Below are 13,528 nucleotides of genomic sequence, written 5' to 3'. Positions count from 1 at the left end.
AATAATTAGTCAGTCTTCTAAATTTATGAGAGTTAGTCTAGGGTTAGCAGCATTCAATTGAGTTTGATTATCCTGATTGACACAATTTACAATAAAGTGTGGATAAACGAGTTCATGCTGGAGTGGCAATTGACATTTTGTCTTGTCTTAATTTTTGTGTATCTGCCTCATTTAGCCTTACTTACTTATTTAATTATTAATTATGTCTAGTGTGGGTTTTCTCATGAGAATAACAAATACATGTATTGGTTATTGCATTTGGAATGTTTTTTAAAGTTGCATCAATATTATGATGAACCCTGTCATCAGCTAGTGATCAACAATTTCTAAAACAGTTCTTATTGTGGTGCATATTATTTAAAAATTCTCTTGATTAGGCAAAACTTTCTTATAAAGAACTTTTTATTAAAAAAGGTTACTGTACTCTACAATTCACTTAACTACAGTGTGGCCATGTCACTCCAAAACACCACCTAGATCTTTTGCTTCCCTGAAGAAGTAAGATGACTTCCTGGCTTGCAAATTCTTTCAGGTACTCTGCCCAAGTGCAGATACTCATCAAGGAAAAACACTCCTGCGCGAAGTCACTTTCACTAGGATCCCTTCATTTTTTTCTCTTTATAAAAGAGAAATTCACTAATTGTATTTATTTTGGAATGGTCTATTTAGAGTTTATTCTAATTATTAACTTTGCTCTGTTATCCATGTAGAAGATATAGACTTATTTGTATCTGCCTTGTATATTTGTTTAGATTTTCTAATAAAGGCATTTCCCTTGAATCCAAAAGCAATGGATTAATCTATTATCTTTGGATTTTACATAGTACTTTTTAAAACTGCAATTCAAGATTCATTTTGGTTGAGCCACTCAGACATTTTCCTGTTTGCTGTCATGTGGTATCTGCCTAAAATGCAGACTAAAACAAGGTGTTTGTTTTATTTCAACCTCAATTGAAGTGAGAGAAATGATCACTTACAGTTTACTCAGTTTATGGCCACTAACTTACCGTGTAGGACTGACGAATAGCATAGACAACAAAACGACCTTGTTTTCATTAAGTTAAGCAATAACATGTTTTTTCCTTGAGATTCAGATCTGAATTTCAGATCTGTCCCTGATAAGGAACTAAAAAACTAAAATCCATCCAATCAACAGATGCAAAATTCTTTCAAGGAAAAAATGAGAGAGATAACTGATAGTAAGTTGTTCCACATCCCATGTAACTGTCTCTTCTGCTGTTCATCATCTTGACTTCCGGTCTGCACATCAGCTGCCTCAACTCCTCTTCAGATGGTTACCTCCACGGGCTCCATGCTAGTGCCTCTGATCACTTGAAATGACTTTGCCACCTTTGGCAGGAGAGTTCTCTAAGGACAGCCTTCTCTAATTTTCATTGTTTCTCTTGGTTTCTCTCTGAATAACTGGCTTTCATTCATCAAATCTTGGAGTCTCACACATGTTCTGCTATCTGCTTGATGAAACTGTCTCTGATTTTTAATGTTTGTCACTCAGATTCAATGTCACAATGTATCAGCTCAACAGACTGGCAATCCTTTTCATTCAACATTCTCAAATGTGATGATGTAACTTTCTTAGTTGAAACAACTGCTGGTTTGGCACAGCATATTTCTGGTCTGATGTAGAGTCTGAGTGAGCTCTTATCTACTCAGCATGCTCTACAGGAACTATTTGGGCCTTGGCTCAGCTCACCACCAGGACACACCTGCCTTCCAGAGTACAGACTGAGAAGCTAATGCTTGTTCCCATCCCGGACACCTAAGATGTACTAAAGCCCAGTGCTATATACCCTGGGCAGCCATTTTGCTCATGTGGTCACTTCTCAAAGCGGAAGTGTTCCTGGGGTGGTCTCCTGCCTGGTAGCAGCCAGTCAGACTCTATCCTCTTGGTTAATAAAACTCTTTGTCAGAACTAAATGTCTGTTTCTCTCTTTTGCTCTCAATCACCTCTTAACCTAACAACAACTGTGTGCCTTCTCTTGCTTTATGATAAAGTTCCAAAACGTAGGCAAGTTTCAAACAGCCTTATGATCTGCTCCTATCTTAAGAGAATATGGCTCCAGCCACAATGTTGCTTTTTGGTTCTTACTTTTTCCAACATGTCCTTTTTCCTGGCTTTTGTAGAAACTCCTTCTCTGTTATCGTTACTCACTTGTGTCTTTTCTTCATTTAGTTAACTTCTATATGCTACCATTTTTTTTCCTAAGAAGCATACCCTATCTTCAAATTCTATTTATAGATGTATAGTCTCCCATGCTAAACTATATTATAACTGACAATTCAATTGACTATACCCTTTGACTACAGAACTCTGAGTGCAATGATCTGCACATAACAGGCACTTGATAAATATAGACAATATATCAATTAACTTGACATTTAGCAGGGTTATGTAATTTGGCATTAAAATACATGTGTAGTTAGGACACTAGGATCTGAGTCCAATCTCAGAATCTTCAAACATTGTAACCAATTATGATTATTTTTTTTTACTGTTAGTCACTACAGGATAGATAGCATCTGAATTATATTTCTAAGTATTTTGTAGCCTAAGAGGACTTTCATAGTTTCTTTTATTTGGCCTACAGAAAGGCATTATTGCTCTGGAATTACAGGTGGTGCCTAATGCCATTTTCAAAAAGCGATGAAAAGCACAGTGTCATATTTTCAGTTGTTTTAAATACGGAAACACAATGTAAGATTCAGTGACTTCAATTAATTTTAGCAGTTATGTTATATTTCTCCATCATGTAGAGAAATGTCTGAAGATGATACACTATCTATTCATGGAGATTTAATAATATTTTGGCCTTTTCTATACACAGAAAGATGAAAACGCAACTTCTCCTTTGAAATGGTCAATTAATCCTGTGTGGGAGATGAGGAATACATACTTACATTCCTAAGATTTTCAGGAATCATTTGCCTCTCTGAAGTTCAGAAAATAGGACTTATTATATGCTTGTTTCCCACGTAGAGGATTTGCTCAGTTGATTTGAATGAAGGAGAAATCAGCATGAATCCAAAAATCAGCTATGGCCAGTCAATTTGATTGGATGAACATTGCATTTACCACATGATTTCCTTTAAAAAAAAAAAAAAAACATTTTCCCATTTACCTTAAATATGGATGTTGAGGAAATACATGCTTGTTTTTCAACAATGAAGCTTCAGAACTACCATTTTTTGTAATTACAAGTGATTACAAGCCCTCCATACCTGTTAAAACTGCTTATGAGACAAGTCAAGTACCCTATTATTTCTCCAGTATTATTTCTTGAAATGTGAGTGCTATAGATACATCAACTTTAACTTACATCTCATGTGTGAGAATACTTGAAAAGTTCAGGAAGATGAAGTTAAAGATGTTTGTGTTTAGATAAAAAATTTTTAAAAATGTGTAATTCTTTTATAAAATTCATCTTCTAGTAACTTGAAGATCATTCATGTGGTTAGAATTTAAATGTTGTTCAACAAAATAAAGATTTCTTCAAATCAATTTTTCTAATAACTTTGAAAATGTTTTATTGTATTATTTTACTCTTAATTTACATAGTTTATTTTTGAATCTAAGATCAAGAAGTCACATCATCTTCTTTGGTGTTAAAGAAATAAGTATGTTATTAATATTTTAATCCAATCAGTGCAACTGCTGTTCCGGTTTAAAAATGTTCACATTCTTTATCACTCGCTTGACCAGTAACAACTCTTGCGTCCCTTCCACTTGTTCTTCCGTTTTCCATGGAGGAGTGTTCACTACTCCCTCTAGGAGGGAAGACAGTATGGGGAAGTCAATCTGACTGCTTCACTCAGTCTTCCTTCTCATTTTTCTCTGCGGCAACGAAGGAACTTGCTTGTGGTTGCTATCACTAGAAAGTGAGCACTCTCTCTTTAGCCTGAACACACACAAGACCATGGCCTTCTCTTACTCTGTCCCTAATGGCTTCCATCACTGAGCCTACAAATTTGGGGCAGCGCCGGTTAAGCTCTCTTCCTCCTTCCTTTTGATGCTCAACAGATAAAAGGAAGAATTTCCACAAGAGGATTCAGGAAGAAGGAGTGTATGTATGTTAAAAATCCTATTTTCTTTAGAAATGTGGCCTACATTTTCAATGCTTACTGTGTCATCTTGTTATTAAAACTATTTTCTCTAAACCTCCAAACCAGTTGCATGAGCTAATAACCATCATAAGATCTGTGCTGTTATTAAATAAACTAAAAGTTTAATGTACTAACTTTAGGTTAGCATATTAATTTTATGGAAGCCATCATTCACTGGATACGGATTTAGTTTGTATTTGGCACAGGCTTGAGTACCAGGAACAAAATTTTGCTGCTGATTTTACCAAAGCAGCATGACTGAGAAAGAAATTCGGTCACCAAGAAGGGAAAGGCTCTTAGTTCTAATAATTGTTCACCTCAATATAAAAGCACAACTTCTGGTTGGTTTCTGTTTATTTCATTTTTTTAATGCATTTATGGTGTTTTCTGATAACCAGTTGGGTTCCATTTAAGGCAATGTTTCTGTGTCTGATTTCGAAAACATCAACATCAACGCTGTCCAGAGACTTCTCTGAAATGCAAATGATTCTGCTCCAGTAAGTGGAAGTTCTCATTCAGTGAGTTTAAACTTGGGAGCAAGAATTTGGATAAGAGGTATGTATTTGCTGCCAAAGTCTGACCTCTGGTTGGGACAGTTGTATCCAATATCAGATGCTTAAGTTCAAATTCCCTCTCTACTTCTAATTCCAGCTCCGTGATTATGTGTACACTAGGAGTCAGCAGGTGATGGCTCAAGTACTTGGATTCCTGACACACACATGGATACCTGGATCCAAGTCCAGATTACTGATTTTGACCTAGCCAACTCTAGTTGTTCCAGGCATTTAGAAAGTTAGCCTATAAATGAAGAGCTCTGTCTCTTAATTCTGATTAGCAAATAGAAAAATCTAAGTAAATATTATTTAAAGAAGAGTTTGTAGAAAATTATCTCATGCTAGTATTAACTTTGAATTCAATTTGGTCTTTAATTTCTGAAAGTATCAAATTTCCTCTGAAAAATTAGAGTATATGGCACAGATAACATTGATATTTGCATAAATTGGTTTTGCTATTATTGTATGTTTTGGATATTATTACTACCGCGTCTTTTTTGGTATTTTTGTATCTTTTTTGACTGAACTATAATGAGCATAAATTAATGTGGGAAATACATTGGGGACTAGGCTGAACCTCAGGTACAGTAGAGCTTTGGAATTCTATTTAGACAATGTGGAGGCAGTCCATGTTCACCCTCAGCTACCGGATGCATAAAGGAGCAGTTATGACTGGGGTGACAAAGTCAGGTTGGCAACAGCATTGCCTTGTCTCACTGTCAGCCTCTTCCTTTGAGAGACCAGTAGCATCAATGAGTTTTTCAGATCATAGTTTGAGCTAATTCTGTTCTTTTAAACCTCACATTTACAAAATATGGTTGTTCTACTCCAGATGTGTTAACAGTATTGGGAAAATAACTTTTACCTCTCTCTTTTTCACTCTTTTATTTTTTCTTTAATATTTTTCTTTTATTTATCTATGTCCTTTTAAAAAATTTATTTTTGATTATTTTTACATAGTTGATGAGGGTGGGAAGGATCACAGGTCAGGGAAAAGTGGGTGAGACCATTGTTTCCATATTTTCTTTTTCTTCTTCACTTATCTGGAGGAAAGGGGAAGATAAGGGGAGAAGCTACACCCAGCCTCCCAAGAAACTGAGTAACTAGGGACAGGAAATGGCCACCTGATATTATCTTAGGATCCCTGTTGTAGAGTATGCTCTGATGGTATTGCTCAAGTGGGTTTGATAGTTATGAAATGTTATAAATTTTGTTGATCCAAGGATGAGGAAATCCTTCCAAGTTCCATTGGCTGTGTTAGTACACCCTAGATTCTCCATTTGCCCAGATATTCGCTGCCAACTCTTGGCTCGGGTAGTTGGTCAATTTGTTCTGCTCTCCTTCCTTTGTTATGATACCAGATGTTTTCTGCAGCCTCCAATGGACTGCAATATCCTCCATGTGCATCTGGGTACGCCATGCACTGCTCTGTCCCAGCCACTGAGGAGTCCCGGATCTGGCATATGCATTTCACGGTCAGACCACAGAACCTGTGATTCCTCATGGTTGGAGTTCTGAGTCTAGTGGTTCCACTGGGGAGATGCCCAAAGAAATCTTGTCTGAAGTGGTCTCAGACCTGACTCTCTGTGTGCTTACCAGTATGAGGTCTAGCGTCTGTCCCCGACATTAGCATAGACACACCCCAGTAGTTGCAATTGCTGGGTCAGTTCTGTCTCTAGCACTGTCTCCTATGTAAATTCATAGATATTGCAGGTGAAGCGCTTTTCCTATACATGTTAATTTGCTGAGCATGTATGGCTCTGCCTTCTCCATAGGGCATCGCCTGCTCACAGTCTATTGAAGGTTATTGGGCTCCTGCTGCTCAAGGGAAAACATATCATCAAGGGCCTGCCATACAAAGGGTTGCTGGCAGGCTAGCATCATCATCTTCACCTGTAAATTCCTTAGAAATCAGTTGGAAATTCATGTCTCAAACTCCGACACATCGCTTCTGAACATTACGTGTATTTGTAGCCCCTGGGAATTTTGCTGACATCTAGGATCTGATACACTAGAACTTGGTTGGATCCGGAAAGTGCATTTTCTTAAAGCTCCCAGTTGATACCCGTAGTGCTGAATGATAGATGACACTCAGTTGCAAGGTCAGAACAGAAGGGTCAGTGAGGATGAGCCAGTGAATAACTTTGCAAGTGTGACTGATGTGCATGTCTTTTGAATGCTCTTGGGTGTGGTTTTCTAAGGTCTAGGATTTAAGGACAGAGTGTTAGAAAGCCTGTATCAGGTACAGATTCAGTGTCCTATTTTTGCATAGTAAATAATAAAGCTCCCACTTTGTCCTCCAAATATTGTCTAATCTTGATAGCTATCTGCTGACTTTTATATCCTTTATAGAGGTCAAACTGTGTGTGTTTATGTGTGTGTGTGCATGCCTGTGTTTTGGTATAAGCCTGAGAGGTTTAGCTAGCACGATGGCTCTGTCTGAGACAGTTTTTCAAATCTCTTCTTCACACATAGTATGACAAATATTAAACCCCTCTCTTATCATCTTTTTCCCCTAAAGGATTTAAATGGTTTTACAACAAAGTCACTCCTGCATGATCAATGATTTTGCCAAACACTTCCAAAGCCAGATTTAAAGTGTGGTATATTTTCTTCTTCTTGAATCAGAGGACAGAAATAGGCTTCTGATAACATTTTGTAATTCTCTTAAGGGATGAGTGATTCCATTTGGAGAGAAATTCTGGCGGCACTTGGAAGTGGAGGCAGGTGTCCTTACTAGGTCAAGGGTTTCTGGGGCTTAATTTGTCTTTGTTGATGGCACTGATTTGGAGAATCTTAAAATAGAGGGCAAAGCAGGATAGCTTTGGTGAGAGTTGCATATAACATTTTTCTGGACACTGGCATTCGCTGTGCTTGAATGCTGAGAGAAAGGAGATTCTTTAAAGAAAAGCAGATATTTGTTATAATTTGTCTTTCAAATAAATAACATAAATGTTAAAAGGATAAGGTCCATGTTTGAGATGACTTGTCAGATGTGTTCCCTAATTATGTTCTAAAATTGTTTATTCAGTTATTTTTGTCTTGAAAGCTGGGAGGCATGCTGAAACTAAAATCTAAAAAAAAATCGGTTGTAAGGATTGTTATGAATTGTTATATTTATTGCTGTAAGAATGCATCTAGTGAAATTAAAGGAAAAACAAAACATAGGGTAATGTGTGATTAAGAAATTGCTACTGGAGCAAGGCTGAGAATAAAATGGACTAAGATGGCAGAAACAAGAGTAGCCAAAAGTTGGAAATTTTTGTGAGCTAGACCACTGTGTGAAATAAAGTCAGTGTTCACACCCTGAGGCTTACACTGTGTTTCCTGGAATTGATTTATATTTTGTACCAATTTTGGTTTTTATTAAATGAAAGTTGAATGTGGCATCATGTGAAATTCAACATAATTAAATTGTTAATTACATAATTTTAATGAAGTCACAAAAACATTCATTAACACTGGCAAAGTAATTTGACACTTTGTGGTTGCATAGAATTCATTAGCCCTTTCCTTTTTTACCTTATTTCCTAGAAACAAACAAACAAAAAATGGGGAACTTATCTGGGATGGCAGTTCCATGGGTAGTCTTCCATCATGGATGATTAGCTAGGATCACTCCCCCAGGTAGTTGAATCTTAGGCAATTGATGCAAGCCTATGGATGGGCAGCTGAAGTGAGTCCTTGCCCCCTGTCCTGCTGCCTTCAGGCACGGAGGAATTGGCCATGATTCTCCTTTCCTGTGTTTCTTTGACCTCCAGGGGGTCCATCATTTTTACATAGCCCTAGATCTGAACCTTCAGTGCTTCTCTGCCCCCAGAGTCTTCCAATAAATTCTTTTTTTTAGATGAATCAATTTATATGACTTTCAAAAGAACATATGTTGTAAATATAGGATGAATAGTCACCTGAATTTATTATGTCCAACAAAAATTCAAATTTAGTTCCTGAAAGATAAATTTTATGGTATAGAAATATCATACTGAATCATTTTTAAAGATAAACATTTCATATGTAATGCCATCCATCCATTGAATCCTAAAAGCATAAGAATCTGAAGTGAAGGTTCTGTTAAAAGTTATGAGTGGTGACTGAGAACAAACATGATGATATTTAGTTTCATGCTTTAGATGTGAGATGTCAGAAAAAATGCTAATATTTTTATGTCTCTATTTATGAGGTCACTGAAGATAGTATTGTGGCCATATATATATAATTTATATAACCAGAAATGTAAGTAATTTCCATTAAAAATCAGGTAGACAAATCATGATTATATTGTTAATATGTAAATTTGATGTAATCTTTTATATATATAAATACGTATTCAGGAAGATTTATTCTACATTTTTACAGGGATTAGAAGTTTTATTTCTTTTACTATTTTTACCTTTGTTTCTTATTCTTTCAATCTGTTTAAATTATACTATAAATAATCATTTGGGAATCAGAACTAAAATGATTGGAAAGCAAATAGTATTAGAGTTGTCAGCAATAGAAAAAGAAATTGGTAGGCCTACAGATAGAGATATTGAAGTAAACTAAGAACTGTTAAGGTTTTTTTCTTTTTTTTAAATTAATTAATCATATGGGTTCTGGGATTTTCCCTGCCCCTTCTCCAAATTCCCCTCCTTTCCATCCTTGCTTGATCTTCTCTATGTCATTATAATAGTATAGTCCTTCATAAACAGTTGTAAGTCCATCATTCTTCCATTTAAGTGTATCCTGACAGTGTGGGCATGGACACCGGCAAAGAGCCCTGCATCCTATTGTCAAGATATATAAAACAGTTTCATTAGGAGTTCATCTTTGTCTGGGAGTAGAGATGCACACTGCATTGTATCCTCACATCTGGATATGACAGTCTCTATTACACAGTTACTATACATCCCCTTAAATGAAAAGCCATAAAACAAAACAAACAATAGAAAGAACAGAAAATGTACAACATGAAATTAAATCACACGCTACTGATTGACCAACGTATGGCTGAAGAAATGAAAAAGAAAATAAAAAACTTTCTCGAGGAAAATAGTCCTACTGTATGGCTTATGATTCATTGAAGAAATTAATTTCAAAAAAAGCTGTTTTGAAGAAATGAAATTTTACACAAAAATATCAAACCCTGGAAATGTAGCAATCATCTGCGTAAGAAAGGGAATTAATTAGAAGATAACTCACAGGAAACAGAGATCAAAGATGAACAAACTGGACACAATGATAAAAATTTATTTATTTTTATTCGAAAGACAGATTTATGAAGAGAAGGAGAGTGGGAGAAAAAAAATTCTTCCATCTGCTGCTTCACTCCCCTAATGGCTGCAATGGCTAGAGCTGAGCATACATGCTTGGTGGTATGATACTTTTAACAGTTTCATAAAGCACCATGAAGTATTTGCCATGGTGCTTTAACCATGGTGCTTAACCATTTGCATCTGCTCTATTAATTGTCCTTTGTGATAAACTTTGTAGATTGGCTTATGTCTCATTACCTTCACTCCTGCAATAAGCTTACCTTAAGCTAAATCCTGGTAAGTTATTGTCTCCCGGGCATAGCAGTAGGAGTGCACATAACCTTAACAGGCTTTGTAGTTGCTGTTTTGTTTGTAATTTTCTTCTGATGCAAAACCAATTATGAATTACATTTTAATCGCTGGATTCTTGGGAGTAGAATGACAGTCATGGGTGGCAGCAGAGACATTATTCACCATCTGGGTGCTGCATTGTGGCTGAGTGGCTAAAGTCATTGTCTGTGATGCTGGGATCCCGTATAAGAACTGGCTCAAGTGTTGGCTGATCCACTTCTAACCTAGCTCCCTGTTGATGGCATGGGCAAAGCACCAGAAGATGGTCCAAATGTTTGGGCCATACCACACATGTGGGATGCTGTTCTTGGCTTCCCGCTTTGTCCTGGCCCCAACATGGCTCATTATGGATATCTGGGAAATGATTCAGCAGATGGAAGATCTCTCTCTCTCTTTCTCTGTAACTTTGACTTTAAAGTAACTAAATATATCTTTAAAAAACAAACAAATAACAACAAACACATCTCTTATTTGGTTGGCAGGAACTGAGGTGTTGCAGCCATCATCTGTTTTCTTTAAGGACATAGTATGAGAAATTTGAACTAGCCCTCTAATAAAGGGTGCAGGTGTCCCAATTGCGAGCTTAGCATGCTGCATCAGGATTCTATTAATCAGTTCACTAAGTGTGGACTAAACCTGAAAGTTTGGACTCTTGTCTTAATGTGTATGGAAATATATACCAAAATATCACTTAGATTACATTTTTAAATAGTAAAGTTTTTGAAGAAACATTTTTTTAAGTCATTGTTGGATGACAATAGTAAATTTTAGAAGAATTATGATTTAGGTAGATTTTTTTCTGATCTTTCTTTTGCTCCCCGTGTCCCATTGGAGTTCATTAGATCAAAACCTGGCCTCACATGAAGGAGAAATGATACCCATTTTTGTCTTCTCAGGTGAATTTTTTTCTAGGAAAGTTAACAAAATAAAAAAGGACAGAAAAGACATGAGTGAAATTCAAAGGTGTCAGAGAAGGTGAGGTGATAGATAACTAAAGAAGCATGCTGACATTAAAAGATTTCTAAAACTATTAAAATTTGAAACTTGGCTCAAAGGCTCATTTTACTTCCCTGCACTCATGTGTAATATGCCCGCATGCCCTTGCAAGCACAGCGAATATACAGTAAGACAGTAGGTAGCACTGTTAATCGTAGTTCCTGCATGAGCTCTTCTTCCCTAGCCCTTCCGGGACAGCTCCGTAAATCTCAGGTACCGAGTTTCCACAATTTAGTGTTTCTGAAACCACCTAGAACACATTTGACTTAGAACTTTTTCCATTACTTCCAGAAGTGCTTTGAAGGAGTTAGGGTCTTAGTGAGAGGAGTTTTCCATTTATGCTGGCCTATGGCCGGTACTGACTGACCAGGTTAACAGATATCCCTTGACATTAAGGATGGAGTCAAACAGAGCCTCTTCAGTCAGAGGAGTGAGTTTATTACTAGATGGAGACCTTACACAACTGCATTATCTGCCTAGAGCAGTTAGGAAGACCTGCTATGCTAGAAGTGCCCAGAAAATAGTGTGTTGATGGAGACCAGATGAGCTTGCCTGAGGAGTCTTTCACACCTTGACAAAGGAGTGGGAAAATTAAGAGAGAAAAAGGAAGGGACTGCAGTACTCGAGATTTGTCTCAAGTATATTGTTTGAATTTTAAGATCAGATATTGGCTTAAACTAAGTCTGTCTTTTTTTAATATATATATTTTTTGCATTCTATTCTGAAAGTTGATGGGCCTATCAGTGCAGTTCAGGTGAATAGATACATCTCATGATATCTAACTTGACTGTGAATAACTGCACAGCCTTGCCATGTTTGTTGCTGAAAATGAAGTAGCGACTTTGGAAGAAAAATATTTGCTGCCTTTAGCATTTACTGTACATTAAGACTAGTATATGAGTTCTTCCACTTGTTTGAGCCACAGTGTCCTGACTTTTAGAGTCTGCATTGGTGGGAAACTGGAATTGTGATCCAGAATAAGGAACCAAGCCTAGACACTAATATGGCATGAAGGCGCCTTTTCTGTTCTTCATTTTTTTTTAAAAAAAGATATATTTATTTATGTGAATGCAGAGTAAAACAGGAGAGAGAGGGAGAGAGAGAGAGAGAGAGAGAGAGAGACAGTCTTCTGCTCATTGCTTCACTGTCTAAATGCCAGTAGGTGGGTCAGGCCAAAGCCAGGGTTCAGGAACTTCTTTCAGGTATCTCAAGTGGATGCTGGAACATGACCACTTGGACCATCTTCCCATCCTTTCCTGGCATATCTACAGGGAATTTGGATTGGAAGTGAAGCAGCTGAGACTTGAGCTGCTGCCATAAGGCATGCCAACATCACAGACAACAGCCAAAGTAACTATACCACGATGCAATTATTAACTAGAAATAAAGTTTTATTACTTTTGCTTTAAGAAGTGGTTGAGCAATTTTATTTCTCCACTTTTAATTTTTCTTTAAATGGTAATTTATGGAAAGAAACTGATTTTTAAAAAATAAATGTTTTGTTCAGCTGCTGCTTAAGAGCAAATTAATAAAACTTTAAGCAGAATAGATGTAGTCACATTTATCATAATTTGTATTTAACAACTGCTGCATCAATCACTTGCAATAATCCTTGAACTGCAACTTTGGTTCGGCTATATTTTATTTCACTTTTTTATTGTTCTTATTCTTTGATATTTATTTCTGCACATCTCTCTTAGGTTGGATTAATTTGCTATTTTTTTTCCTTTAACTTTATATTGCTATAAATAAATGTATTGGCTGGAGCAAATTTTGGTTCTTCCTCTGACAACCTGTTTTCAGAGAGGCTGCTTTCTCTAAAGCTGTTGATTTGGCTGTCACAATTGTACACCGAAAAGGAACTGCTGGGATATGTGTTTGATCCATTGTATTATGTTTCACAATGATCAATTGCCTGTCCAAGTTTGCTCCACAATTATTATTTTCATAGAGATTTCTTTCTTGGCTATTCTTAGGCATGCTCCACTTCCTTCTGCCTCCACAAATTTGTGCTTTTAATGCAATTAATGAGTTGAATAAATTAAATTCCAGCATACATGTTAGCTGTTGAAAACAGTAATATAGTAACAGTCACAAACCAAAACTGTTCTTGTAAACCTGTATTAGGAAATACTGATTGTAGGGAACTTAATGGAAGTGTCCTACTTTCTAGAGTCATTTATTTTGATAAGAGCCTAAGTGTAAATTCTGTGCAAAATACAGACAGCTATTATGCGGTTAATTATGCACAAAGTAAACATGCACAACTGCGAG

Source organism: Ochotona curzoniae, unplaced genomic scaffold (genome assembly GCF_017591425.1).
Source record: "Ochotona curzoniae isolate NIBS_2020 unplaced genomic scaffold, NIBS_Ocur_1.0 contig_3819, whole genome shotgun sequence".
Lineage (NCBI taxonomy): Eukaryota > Metazoa > Chordata > Mammalia > Lagomorpha > Ochotonidae > Ochotona > Ochotona curzoniae.
Note: the sequence above shows the minus strand (reverse complement) of the source record.